The sequence below is a fragment of the Chiloscyllium plagiosum genome, unplaced genomic scaffold (assembly GCF_037043375.1).
Source record: "Chiloscyllium plagiosum isolate Xiang-an unplaced genomic scaffold, Cpla_swu_hap1 HiC_scaffold_3, whole genome shotgun sequence".
NCBI classification, from domain to species: domain Eukaryota; kingdom Metazoa; phylum Chordata; class Chondrichthyes; order Orectolobiformes; family Hemiscylliidae; genus Chiloscyllium; species Chiloscyllium plagiosum.
Window position 1 is genome coordinate 86207039 of NW_028270141.1, and position 14902 is coordinate 86221940.

Sequence of the window (14902 nt, forward strand, 5' to 3'; positions counted from 1 at the left end):
TGGACTGTGGGAGGAAACCAGAGCACCCAGAGGAAACCCACGCAGAGAATGTGCAAACTCCACACAGACAGTTGCCTGAGGTAAGAATTGAACCCAGGTCTTTGGCGCTGTGTGGCAGCAGTGCTAACCACTGTGCCACCCAATCATCTTCTTGAATTGGTTGCATTATGTAATTAGATCATGGCTGACCTGCATCTTCGCTCCATCAGGCTGCCCCTGGTTCTGTAACCCTCAGTCAATCTCAATTTTACATTTTTAAATTGACACAGCTCTCAATAGCTTTTTGCGGCACAATGTTAAAGCTTTCTACTCACTGACATGAGGAAGCTCCTTACCATGTTGACTCTGTGTCAGACAGCTCTAATTATAAAGGTAATGTTCTCTTGTTCCATATTTCCTCACCAGGAGAAACAGTTTCTCTCTATCCCACAAATTTCATTAATAATCCTAAACGTCACAATTAGATCTCCCTTTAATCTTCTATATGTAAGTGGTTACAAGCATGATCAATTTTAGCATTATTAGCTCTGGAATGATTCTGCAGATTATGGAACATAGAACATTACAGCGCAGTACAGGCCCTTCGGCCCCAAATATTGTGCCGACCTGTGGAACCGATTTGAAGCCTATTTATCCTACACTATTCCATTTCCATTCATGTGTTTATGCAATAACCATTTAAATGCCCTTAAAGTTGGTGAGTCTAATACTGTTGCAGACAGTGCGTTCCATGCCCCTACTACTCTCTGAGTAAAGAAACTACCTCTGGCATCTGTCCTATATCTATCACCCCTCAATTTAAAGCCATGCCCCCTCGTGCCCCTTATGCACTGCACCATCGCCATGGCCTATCTGTCACGTAGTTGCTAGAACTAAAACAAAATTCTCCAGAAAGCATTTAATGAAAGTTTCCCCATCTCAAGAGTTTACTCAGATCAAAGAAGACTCCATTGTTCAACCATTTTCCTCACTGAAGTGCTATGTTGCCAGCAACAAACTAGTTTCAGCATGGACATAAATCTACAAAACAAATGGGAAACTATTCAACCTATGTTGCCTTCAATACAAAACCAAGATCATTCCAGTCTGAGGCACTGAAGATACAGATGACCATTGCATGTGGGTTAACACAGAATCTGAGCTCCAGTTCATCATTGACTTCTCTTTCTGAGACACATGAGGAAAGGATAGAGCATTCTCCAAATCTTGGGAGCCTCCTCTCAGGGAAGGCAGACACAGATGATGAAATTCCTCATCTTTATTTCAATGTGCTGGATCAGCCATCAGCCAACTGAGGAAAAGTTGTTGTGAGGAAGAGGATCTCAAACCTGATGCTAAGGTATGGTTTGCTGGGCAGCAGTGATCCTTGTCCTCCTATATGCTTCAGTTATACGAACAACTTCTAGTTGGGTCCTCAAATCATGAGAAAAATGCCACTAAAGGTGCCTGTATGAGATCTTCCAAATTAGGTGGCAAGAAGGGGTACCCAATTCAGAGGAACCTCGAATATCCGAATTTTGGATTATCCAAACAAGATCGCAAGTCCCAATGCTTGGCTAAACTATGTTATCCGGCATTCAATTATCCAGCATTCGATTAACCGAACGAAATACTCCCCGCCTGTGTCTTTCGGATAATCAAGGTTCCTCTGTATTGAGACGTTAATCACTCAAAATCAACTCTGCTGCTAGAATGAGTCATTTTTTGGTGTGATTCCAGGCTCCTGACCCAACTGTTCTACTCAGACCATGTTACAGAAAGAGACCCCCAGGAGAACAGCAAAATCACTTTAAGGATACCCTCAAAACATCTCTGAAGAGGTCTAACATTCTGACCAAAACATGAAAAGGATCACGAGTAGGCCAATCAACCCCACAAACCTGCTCAGCCATTTAACAAGATCACGGTTGATCCGACTGTTATCACAAAACAACACTGCCACCTATACTGAGCAACATTTCACCATTGTTGCTAAGAATCCATCTTCTTCTATCCTAAAAATATATATGGACTCTGATTCCACAAACTTTTCAAGAAAAGTGTTGCAAAGACTTACATCCTCTGAGAGAATAAAAAGCCCCTTCTCTGCTTTAACTGGGCAATCCCTTATGTTTAAACACTGATCCCACATTCAAAATTCTCCCATAAGAGAATATGTCCTCTCTGCATCCATCCTGTTAAGACCCTTCAGGATCTTATATATTCCAACCAAGTTATTTCTTATTCTTCAAAACTTGAATGGATATAAACCTAGCCTGTCCAATGTTTTCTCATAAGACAACCTCCCCATTCTAGATAACAGTCTAGTAAACCATTGAAATGGTTCTAATGTATTTGTGTCCTTTTTTAATATGGAGATCAAAGTAATCCTGATAGGATCTCGCCAGTACCTTGTATAATTGAAGCATAAACTGTCCACTTTCATATTCAAAAACATTCTATTATCTTCTCTGATTACTTGTTGTAAACCAACCTGTTCTGACTCATGGAATAGGACACCCAAATCGTTCTGCCTCTAAGAGGTCTGCAATCTCCCACCATTTAGATAATATGCTTTCTTTTTCTTCTTGCCAAAATGGATAATTTCACATTGCTCACATTATTCTCCATTTGCCACATAACTGCCCATTCACTTAACCTATTGAAATCTTTTTAAATCTCTTTATATCCTCTTCACAAGTTACATTCTTATCTTTGTGTCATCAGCAAGTTTGATATGCATACCATCCGTCTCTTCATTTATTTAAATGGTAAACGATTGAGATCCCAGCATTGATCTCTGTGACATACATCTTGCCAACTTGAAAAAAGGCCCACTTTATGTCTACTTTCTGCATCCTGTTAGCCAGCCAATCTTTTATTCATGCCAGTATGTTATGGCATATGCCATGAGCTTTATTTTCCACAGGAACTTTTGATCATGCACTTTATCAAATGTCTGTGCAAACTGCAGTACAGGACATCCACCAGTTCCTTACAGCTCATGTTGCATCCTAGATTTTGAAAAAGGAATGATGTTTAGCCAATGTAATGATTGACTCTGCACGTTGAACTCCTCTATGTACCCTCCAATAACTTTATTTAATAACAGCTTCTGACATTTTCCCTATGACAGATGTTAAGCCAACTGGCCTACAATTTCCTGCCGTTGTCTCCCTCCTTTTTGTAAATATAGGAATTACATTTGCTGTCTTTAAATTTAAGAGAACCCTAGAATCTAGGGAGTTTTGGAAAATGAAAACCAATACATCAACTCTCTCATTTGCCAGTTCTTTCAAGACTCTAGGATGACTGGTCATTGGATAAACATATGGATGAAAATGGAATGGTGTAGGTTAGATGGACTTCAGATTGTTATCACAGGTCAGCGCAACATCAAGGGCCAAAGGGCCTGTAGTGTGCTGTAATATTCTATGTTCTATGTATGTTCTAAATCAATTAGGACCCCTGCATTTGTCAGCTCACAGTTTCCACAGTGTACTCAGCATCACTTCTCTGGTGATTGTTATTTTCGAGGTTTCCTCCCTCCCTTACATTTCTTGAATGATAACTGCTTCTGTGATATTCTTTGTATCCTCTGTAGTGAAGACTGTTGTGAACTTCCTGTTTGATTCATCTGCCGTCACTTTATTTTCCGTCACTAATACTCCAGATTCACTTTCTGCAGGACCAATGTTAACTTTTCTTTTTCAATTCTTTATAGCAACTCTTATATTTATATTTCTGGATAGTTTTTATATCTTTGGCTAACTTTCTCTCAAATTTTCATTAATCTGTTTATCACTTTTTGATCTTTTTTATATCTTGTCGAATTTTCTGACCTTTCACCTGTCTTTTCACAATTATTTGTTTCTCGTTTAAGTTTAGTGCTATCCTTAACCTTTCTCGTTAACCACCAGATGGGTTAACAGACCATGATAGCAAGGGATAGAGCTTACAAACCTAACAGTAAATCAACAAATAAGGCTAAAGTTTACAAAACAAATAGAAGGATAAAACTAAAGACCCTGTATCTCAATGCACATGGCACTTAAAATAAAGCAAATAAATTGAGAGTGCAAATCATATTTATTCATTTCTATTTGCATCTCTCAGTTAATGTGTTTTATTTAAAATGCCATGTACATTGAAATACTTGGTCTTTCGTTGTATCCTTTTATTCGTTTTGTAAGCTTTAGCCTTATTTGTTGATTTACTCTTAGGTTTGTAAGCTCTATCCCTTGTTATCATGGTGGGTTATCCCTTTTAATTTTCTTTTTGTATTTATTCTGTATATTCTGAAGTACTCATTTACATGGAGCTTATTCAAGGAAAAGCTCCTGAGTGTCCTAGATAACTATGTACCTGTCAGGCAGGGAGAAGCTGTAGAGTGTGGGAGCCGTGGTTTATGGAGGAAGTGGAATCTCTGGTCAAGAGGAAGAAGAAGGCTTATGTTAGAATGAGATGTGAAGGCTCAGTTAGGGCGCTTGAGGGTTACAAGGTAGCAAGGAAAGACCTAAAGAGAGAGCTCAGAAGAGCCAGGAGGAGACATGAGAAGTTGTTGGTGTATAGGATCAGGGTAAACCCTAAGGCTTTCTATATGTATTTAAGGAATAAAAGAATGACGAGAGTAAGATTAGGGCCAATCAAGGATAGTAGTGGGAAGTTGTGTGTGGAGTCAGAGGAGATAGGGGAAGCACTAAATTAATATTTTTCAACAGTATTCACTGTACAAAACGACCATGTTGTCGAGGAGAATAAAGAGATACAGGTTACTAGACTAGGTATAGTTGAGGTTCACAAGGAAGAGGTATTAGAAATCCTGCAGAGTGTGAAAATAGGTAAGTCCCCGGGCCAGATGGGATTTATCCTAGGATCCTCTGGGAAGCCAGGGAGGAGATTGCCGAGCCTTTGGCATTGATCTTTAAATCGTCATTGTCTACAGGAATAGTGCCAGAAGACTGGAGGATAGCAAATGTGGTTCCCCTTTTCAAGAAGGGGAGTAGAGACAACCCTGGCAATTATAGACCAGTGAGCCTTACTTCAGTTGTTGGTGAAGTGTTGGAAAAAGTTATAAGAGATAGGATTTATAATCATCTAGAAAATAATAATTTGATTAGGGATAGTCAGCACGGTTTTGTGAAGGGTAGGTCGTGCCTCACAAACCTTATTGAGTTCTTTGAGAAGGTGACCAAACAGATAGATGAGAGTAAACTGGTTGATGTGGTGTATATGGATTTCAGCAAGGCATTCGATAAGGTTCACCACAGTATGCTATTGTACAAAATGCGGAGGAATGGAATTGTGGGAGATAAAGCAGTTTGGATCAGTAATTGGTTTGCTGAAAGGAGACAGAGGGTGGTGGTTGATGGGAAATGTTCATCCTGGAGTTCAGTTACTATTGGTGTACCGTAAGGGTTGGTGTTGGGTTCACTGCTGTTCGTCATTTTTATAAACAACCTGGATGAGGGTGTAGAAGGGTGGGTTAGTAAATTTGCAGACCACACTAAGGTCGGTGGAGTTCTGGCTAGTGACGAAGGATGTTGTAAGTTACAGAGAGACATAGATAAGCTGCAGAGCTGGGCTGAGAGGTGGCAAATGGAGTTTAATGCGGACAAGTGTGAGGTGATTCACTTTGGTCGGAGTAACCGGAATGCAAAGTACTGGGCTAATGGTAAGATTCTTGGTAGTGCAGATGAGCAGAGAGATCTCGGTGTCCAGGTACACAGATCCTTGAAAGTTCCCACAGGTTGACAGTGTTTTAGCTTTTATTAATAGAGGGATCGAGTTCTGGAACCATGAGGTTATGCTGCAGCTGTACAAAACACTGGTGTAGCCGCACTTGGAGTATTGTGCACAGTTCTGGTCATCGCATTATAAGAAGGATATGGAAGTTTTGGAAAGGGTACAGAGGAGATTTACTAGGATGTTGCCTGGTATGGACGGAAGGTCTTACGAGGAAAGGCTGAGGCTGTTTTCATTGGAGAGAAGAAGGTTGAGAGGTGACTTAATAGAGATATATAAGATAATCAGAGGATTAGATAGGGTGGACAGGGAGAGCCTTTTTCCAAGTATGGTGACAGCGAGCACGAGGGGGCATAGCTTTAAATTGAGGAGTGATAGATATAGGACAGATGTCAGAGGTAGTTTCTTTACTCAGAGAGTAGTAAGGGTATGGAATGCTTTGCCTGCAACGGTAGTAGATTCACCAACTTTAAGTACATTTAAGTCGTCATTTGACAAACATATGGACGTACATGGAATAGTTTAGGTTAGATGGGCTTCAAATTGGTATGACTGGTCGGCGCAACATCGAGGGCCGAAGGGCCTGTACTATGCTGTAATGTTCTATGTTCTATATGTCTGCCACTACATCGCTATTTTTCTAGGCTTGACCCTAATTTGTTAATAATTTTAGCCAGCTCTGCTTTCAAAATCCTTGTGATTGGCTTTAATGAAGTTTAAATAAATAGTCTCAACCCCACTCCTCACACTGAACGGAATGTTCAATCATACTATGGTTGCTGCTACCAGAATTGCCTTCACTAAAAAGGTTAATCAATCTTATCTCTTTGCACAAGATCTAGTATAGCCTGCTCTCTGGGCGACTTCAAAACATGGAAATTACCCCCAAAACATTCTACAAACTTGTCTGAGCTATCATCGCTCACCTGATTTTTCCAGCCTATAAGTAGACTAAAACTTCTCATGATTATTGGCAAGTCTTTCTGACAAGGATTATTTATTCCTTTATTCTCCACCCTAGCACATGATCACTATTCTGGGATCTGTGCACCAGTCCCACAACTGACTTCTTGCATTTTTCATTTATCATTTCTACCCAAACCATTTCCACATCTAGATTTTCTGAAATTGGTTTATACTACCAATAATTAATTGTGCCACCTCTCCATGGTTTTTCTAGCTTTTTAATTCTTCCTAAATGGCCTTCACTCTTCAATAGTCAGCTACCAAATCATATTCATTCATCACTATGTGCATTCTCCGTTCATCTGTTTTATTTTAAATCCTATGTGTATTGACATACAGGGTCTATAGTTTTATCCATATATTCTTTTTGTAACCTTTAGCCTTATTTGTTGATTTACTCTCAGGTTTGTACTCTCTGTTTAGCATTTCCTATATTAATGCCTTTCTCTTTTGCCTTGTCTCTACTCTTTGATGCATCACCTCTTCTCAAATTTGATCCCATGCCCCCAATATTTATTTTAAAACTCTCTTTTCTTCCCAAATTATGAAGTAGGCAAGAACAACAGCCCTGGTGCAATTCAGGTGAAGGTTGTTCCAATGGTGTAGATCCTGATTTCCCTAGAACCGGTGCCAATGCCTCACAAACCAGAACCCACCTCTCCTGCACCAGTCTTTCTGTCACATATTATCTCTCCACTTTGGTTTACCCTAAGCTAATTTGCATGCGGCCCAGGTAATAATTCCAAGCTTTGAAGTTCTGCTTCTTAGTTTGGCACCTAGATCTTCACAGTGACTATGCATATATTTAGATAATTTATCTAGATAATTGAGTTAGCCTGCCTGGGTTCAAAGTGAATACTTACTAATTGTGTTCTAAAATCTGAAGGATTTTGTTGGAGTAAATGTGGAGATACTGTTTTCACTGCCAAGAGGACTTGTAACCGGAGGATACAAATTGAAAGTTACAAGTAAAAAAACTAAATGGTACATAAGAGGAATTTGGTTCTTAATTTTTTTGGTTGAAAAATTTACTTTCTAATGGGTTAGTATTTGCTCAGTCCCACCTCTCCCAACCTTATACCAAATTGTAACATAATGTACAACTCAATGTTTAGTTAAGAATTTAGCAAACAAGGTAGAAGTGCTGAGATAAACAGACAGAAATGTGAAATATATTAACTATTACAGAAGCATGACTTAAAGGGGAACAGGAATGGCAACTCCACATTCCAGGTTATAGGGTGTTCATATCAGATGGAGAGGTACGTAAAAAATAAGAGATGTGCAATTTCGGTCGAAGAAACAATTAGCTGCAGATTAGATTACTTACAGTGTGGAAACAGGTCCTTCGGCCCAACAAGTCCACACCGACCCTCCGAACAGCAACTCACCCAGACCCATTCCCCTACATTTACCCCTTCATCCAACACTACGGGCAATTTAGCATGGCCAATTCACCTAACCTGCACATTTTTGGACTGTGGGAGGAAACCAGAGTACCCGGAGGAAACCCACGCAGACACAGGGAGAATGTGCAAACTCCACACAGACAGTTGCCTGAGGCGGGAATTAAATCCGGGTCTTTGGCGCTGTGAGGCAGTAGTGCTAACCACCATAGAGCTATGAGGAAGATTGTCAAATGAAGTCATAAGGATTGAGCTAAGGAACAATCAGACTACTGGGAGTTTAGATCCCCAAAAACATGGAAGGATGTACATGAGCAATACAGCAAATCTCTAAGAAGGGTAAAAGCAAAAGGAAGGGAATAGTAGGGATCTGTAACCATGTCAATATTAACTAGGATAGTTATAGTTGAAACAAATTAAGGAACTAGAATTCATGAAGTACATTCAAAACAATATTTTTGAACAGTATGCAGCGAGTCCAAAAAGAAAGAGAATACTTGTGGATTTGATTTTGGCAAGTGAATCTAGATATATGGAAATTGTGGCACTGGGAGAACGTTTTGGTGATTGAGATCATAATTCAGTTAGTTTTAACTTAATTGTGGAAAAGGTTAAAGACAATACATGAGTTAGGGTTTAAATTTGGGTACTGCCAATTTTATTAAAGCTGAGGAGTGATTTAGCATAGGTAGACTGGAAGCGGTTACTTCAAGGTAACTCAGTGTTAGAACAATGGGAGATATTCAAAGTGGAACTTCAAGATGTTTAGAGTAAACATGTTCTCACAACGAAAAAGGATGGAATTGCCAATTCTTAAGCCCCTTTAGTGTCAAGGGGCTTACAGATTAATTAATGAAAGAGTAGGATCTGTAAAAGACCAAAACTGCTCCACAGATCCCTGAATGTAACAAGATAGGTTGATGAAGCAGTTAACATGACATGTGGAGTACTTAGCTTGATTAGCAGATATACAAAATTTAAAAAGAATGAGATTATGTTAGAACAATATAAAACCTAGTTAAGCCACAATTTATGAACTATATACAGTTCTGGTCATCTCATTACAGAAAGGATGCAAGTGCACCACAGAAAGTGTAAAACAGAATTATGAGGATGTTGCCAGGACTGGAAGTTTGCAGCTATGAGGAAGATTGGACTGACTGTTGTTCTTGGAATAGAGGAGGCTGAGGGGAGATTTGACTGAGGTATACAAGATTGTGAGGAGTCTGGATAGAGTAGATATAAAGGATCTACATCCCTTAGCAGAGGCTCAATGACCAGGAAGCACAGATTTAAAGTAATTGCTAGAAAGATTAGAAGGGAGATGGGAAATCATGTTCCACCCAGTAGGTGGTAAAGTTTGGAACTAACTGCCTGAAGGGTAATAGAGAAAGAAAGCCTGTACTCAATGACTATACTATCCCTGAAATCTAGGGACACAAACCAAATGCTGGAAAATGCCATTAGGCTGATTGCTGCACTTTTTTCGACAGAATGGGCTGACTGACCTCATTCTGTGTCATGAACGATTCTACATTTTCTAAATAAATTAATTTATAAAGAGCAGAAATATGCAGGGACACCGGGAGTTGGAAACTGGCAGTACATGAATAGTTCCTTCAGAGAATCAGTGGGGCTGATTTGTGTTCTGTGCTGTAACTATTCGGTGATTTTAAAACAGGAAAATGCATAATCGACAGTCTTTAAATAAAGATTTTAAGAACAGATAATTATTTAAAATTCAGTGAAATGGTTGTGCATACTTCTAATCTTGTCTGATCTGGCTGGAGCCTTGTGGCAGCCTGAGCCTAAGTGCGATGTAAGCAGCAGCAGCAAACAGTAACTTGGGGAGGTGGGAGCAGGAGTGTGTGAGGATGGCAGGAGACTGGGAGGGAGCAAAGTACAGAGAAAGACCCCACTTTAAGAAACATTGTTCTAGAATACACTAAAGGATGGTCCATGCAGATTCAATAGTAACTTTACAAGGTGAATTAAGTGAAAGGGATAAATTTTCTGGACTTTGGAGGTAGGTAAAAGAATGAGACTGATCTGATAGCTTCTTCAAAGAAGCACCATTGGAAAAATGGACTGAAGCTTAAAAACCTTCTCAGAATTTTATAATGATACAGCACAGTATGAGGCCATTTTGCCAATGGTGTTTCTTTGAAGGAGCTATCAGATCAGTCTCATTCTCTCACGTACCTTCAAAGACCACAAAATGTATCCCTTTTGCATATTTATTTAATTCACCTGAAGTTCAGGTTAGTGTTCCTTCCAAGAGCAGGATGTTCTTAAATAGTTTTACATCAGGAGCTTGATGGGCTGAATGGTCTTCTTTGGGACAGTACAATTCCATGTTATCATTTTGGGGATGGCAGACATTGCTCAGAGCTAACAACAACGTTCTCATTAACAGCACCTGGGTATTTATTAGTCATTGACTGAAGTCTCTGTGCACTGAGCAGGAGCTTACTTCTATGATGTTACCTATCAGTATTATTTGCACTCGTTTGGTTATGTGGATCTTGCTTCAGAAGCAATGAGATCAAAGGCTCTGAATTCAGACCAGCTTGTTTTTTTAAACAAAAGTCTAGGGGCTGTATGGTGGCAAAATGGCTAGCACTGCTACCTCACAGTACCAGGGACCCAGGTCCGATTCCGGCCTTGGGTAACTACCTGTTCTCCCCATATCTGTGTGGGTTTTCTCAGTAGTCCAGTTTCCTCCCACTGTCCAAAGATATGCAGATTAGGTGTATTAGCCATGCTAAACTGCCCATGTATACAGGGATCTACAGACTAGGTGGATTAGCCATAGTAAATGTGAAGTTATACAGATGGGGGTAGATCAGGGTAGGATGTGGAGTGTCAGTGCAGAATTAATGGGCCAAATGTTTACCGTAGGGATTCTAAGATTCAAAATAGATAACTGTTCCAATTTTCTCCTTTTATATACAGAATAAGTAAAACTTTCTGTTACCTAGGAATACAATCGAGATATCAGCACTATCTTTTACTGCTGTACTGAAGTTAATGACCAGATTTATGGAAACTCACAATGAGCACATTTAGTTAACCAGAAATTTACCCTCAGAGCATTCAAGCCTTTTAACTCCCTTGTTTACTTCTGAAGGAGTTGCTAATTCTGGGCAATCAACTTTGAAAAGAAAGTTGACCAATTTGAATTCTCCCATGAAGAATGACAAAGAGGTCAATGCGATTTAGAAGAAAATTAACAAAAAATAAATATCAAGATCATAAAGTGCATTTTCTTTAATCGTTGCCAATTTCTATATCTAGGTAGTTGCTTAAACATATTTATCAAAAGTTATCAGATTGAGCAGAAAAGTGCATATCTTAACATTTGTTTCTACCAGTCCAGTTTCTATAGAAATAAGTTACTTGTACAGGACATCAGTCTGATTTTGCTTCTTCTCAAGGTCTTCTGCAAGCAGTTAGAGTTATGGGAATGTTTTCACAAAGTATTTTTTTCTCAGTTCCTGAAGTTCGATGTGATATACCAGCATCTGCCTATTGATACATTATACATCAGAAATTATACTCTCTGCTACTTTAGCAGATGCAACGGCCTGCATCTGCCAGAATGATACTGGAACATAGAGGATTTAGGTCATAGAGTCGTAGAGATGTACAGCACGGAAACAGACCCTTTAGTCCACCTCAGCCATGCCAACCAGATAACCCAACCCTATCTAGTCCTACCTGCCAGCACCCGCCCCATATCCCTCCAAACCCTTCCTATTCATATACCTGTCCAGATGCCTTTTAAATGTTGCAATTGTACCAGCCTCCACCACTTCCTCTGGCAGCTCATTCCATACACATGCCACCCTCTGTGTGAAAAGGTTGCCCCTTAGGGGAAAAATATAAAAGAGACCTGTCACCCTAAACTTATGCGCTCTAGTGCTGGACCCCCCCCCCCACCCCACCCCAGGGAAAAGACTTTGTCTATTTATCCTATCCATGTGTCTTATGATTTTATAAACCTCTATAAGGTCACCCCTCAGCCCCTGCTGCTCCAGGGGTGGCATGGTGGCTCGGTGGTCAGCACTGCTGCCTCACAGCACCAGGGACCCAGGTTCGATTCCTGCCTTGGGTAACTGACTGTGTAGAGTTTACACATTTTCCCTATTCTTCCGTGGGTTTCCTCCGGGTGCTCCGGTTTCCTCCCACAATCCAAAGATGTGCAGGTTAAGTGAATTGGTCATGCTAATTTGCCCATAGTCAGGGGCGAATATGGGAAATGGGTCTAGGTGGGTTACACTTCAGAGGGTCAGTGTGGACTTGTTGGGCCGAAGGGCCTGTTTCCATACTGTAGGGATTCTAATCTAAAACAGCCCCAGCCTATTCAGCCTCTCCCTATAGTTCAAATCCTCCAACCCTGGCGACATCCTTGTAAATCTTTTCTGAACCCTTTCAAGTTTCACAACATCTTTCCAATAGGAAGGAGACCAGAATGGCACGCAATATTCCAACAGTGGCCTAACCAATATCCTGTACAGCCGCAACTTGACCTCCCAATTCCTGACTCAATACTCTGACCAATAAAGGAAATCATACCAAACGCCTTCTTCACTATCCTATCTACCTGTGACTCCACTTTCAAGGAGCTATGAACCTGCATTCCATGGTCTCTCTGTTCAACAACACTCCCTAGGACCTTACCATTAAGTGTATAGATTTGCTTTCCCAAAATGCAGCACCTCTTCTGAAGACAGGTCACATAAACTTGGTTTATGTTCCCTTTTTTTTTAGATTAGATAAGATTCCCTTCAGCCTAACAAGTCCACACTGATCCTCCTAAGAGTAACCCACCCACCCCTCTGACTAATGCACCTAACAACTATGGACAAGTTAGCATAGCCAATTCACCTCTTGTGTACAGAACATTGAAGCATAATTTGATTGAAGCACTCAAAATGTTAAAAGGATAAGACAGAAACAAGGAGACTATTTCTTCAAATAGAGAAATCAAGACCAGGAATCCGCATTAATAGACTTCATAGAATCACATAAGTATTAGGGTGGAGACAGAGGTCATTTGGCCCATCATGCTTGTACTGGCTCTCCAAATGAGCATCGTGACTTAGTGTTAATTTTGTACTTTTTCCCAAGACTCCTGCACATTGTTTCCATTTGAATAATCATCCAATGCCCTCTTGAATGCCTCAGTTGAACCTGTCTCCACCATAGTTCCTGCAGTACATTAATGTGTGAAAAAGCTTTTTCTCACAGCGCACTTACTGCATTTGCAGACAGTTTCAAATCTCACTTTTATCAGTAGGAACCATTTTTCCTGTCTACTCTATGCACCCCCTTTTGATTTGAAAGCATCTGTCAAATCACAGTCTCAAACTCTCCAATTTAATCTCATAAATCCTTGGAACATTCTTGTAAATGTCTTCTGTATTCTCTGCACTCCGCCCACACCCTGCCAATAGTGCAGCACCCAGAAAAGTAGACAATACAGCAGCTGTGGTCTAACAAGTGTCTTATTAAGTTCAACACCATCTCCCTGCTCTTGTAAATTCAGCATAACCTTCACGGTCTCGTAATGACAACAAGATATTAATGATGGAAATAATAAAGGAGTACATTTTTACACAAAAGATAGTGAAATCTGGAAATTATTTTCCTCAAAGGCTGTGGACTGTGGGACTTAAATTTGCAGGTTTATTTTTTCTAACTAGGTTATGTTCTGTGCTAAGAAAGATGAATTTAAATTATTTGCATGTTTTCTTTTGCTCATGCACACAATATAACTTCACTCTGATTAACCTTAAAATGCAACATTTATAAATCACTGCTGAAAGCTATTTACACAAATCAATAATTAACATGGACAAAAAAAACAAATGGCCCACAAGATATACAGATGTATAAACATGTTTTAGCTGAGGGAAAAATAGGCTTGGGAATGAATCAGCTAATGTTAATTCAAATAATAATCCACCCCAATTAGCAAGTAAAGCAAAGAAATAATTTGCATTTAAATAATACCTTATCGCGTTACAAAGCACTTCAAATCCGAAGATTCCTTCTGAATTGTGAAATTTTCCTTACACAGGCACAGCTGGAGCCAATGTGTACACAGGAATGTTCCACAAACAAGTGAGATGTGCAACTGGAAAACCTGTTTGAGGTCCTTCTCAATGAAAGCAGAATGGACACCTGGAAATTGCCTGTTCCTCTTCCAACAGGCGATTTAACGTCTATCTGAATAGGAAAAGGGAGTTTTAGTTTAATATCTTGTCCAACCGACAGCAACTCCATCAGTACAGTACTTTTTGGTATTAACTAAACGACTGTGCAGAAATCTTGCTGCATTTTGGAAAGAAAGACACTGCAGTCTTGTGAATCAGCGTCCTTACCATTACATACCAGATAAACTTTGTAGCATAATAACAGGAAATATTAACACCAGAGTTTTCACTAATCAACACCAAAATTGTGTTGGATAATTGGGAGAACACAGAAATTTTGATTAACTAATAGATCAATAAACAAAAAAACTGAAATAAATAAATTTTTATAAAAGTTTCTGTTCATTCACATTCATTTTGTGCTCACAGGCATATAGCTCTTATCCTGAAAGCAGAACTTTTCATAATGCGATTTATTCAATCAAGCAATTTTTAAAAATGCAAATAAATATTGTCAGCAAATTTCAATGTTTTCCATTCCAAAATCTACCTTCTCTGCTGCTGTTGCCCTTTCTTTTCATGAAACTCCAGGGAACAATCTTCCTTACAGAACACATAATAAATCAATACTGCCTCACTTTACGT

At 39.6% G+C, this 14902-nt stretch overlaps 1 protein-coding gene across 7 annotated transcripts in view; it reads right to left on the reverse strand.

Annotated features, from left to right (window-relative positions):
* The window catches only part of LOC122546175 (amine sulfotransferase-like), a 124461-nt gene that overhangs the window by 68421 nt on the left and 41138 nt on the right, over positions 1 to 14902 (reverse strand). For 4 of the 7 annotated variants that reach the window (XM_087981281.1, XM_043684993.2, XM_043684998.2 and 1 more), the window contains exon 2: positions 14115 to 14330. The exons of the other annotated variants lie outside the window; for them this stretch is intronic. The gene's annotated coding sequence lies outside the window, so the exon portion shown is untranslated. The remainder of the gene's footprint in view (positions 1 to 14114; positions 14331 to 14902) is intronic. 7 annotated transcript variants of the gene reach the window in all.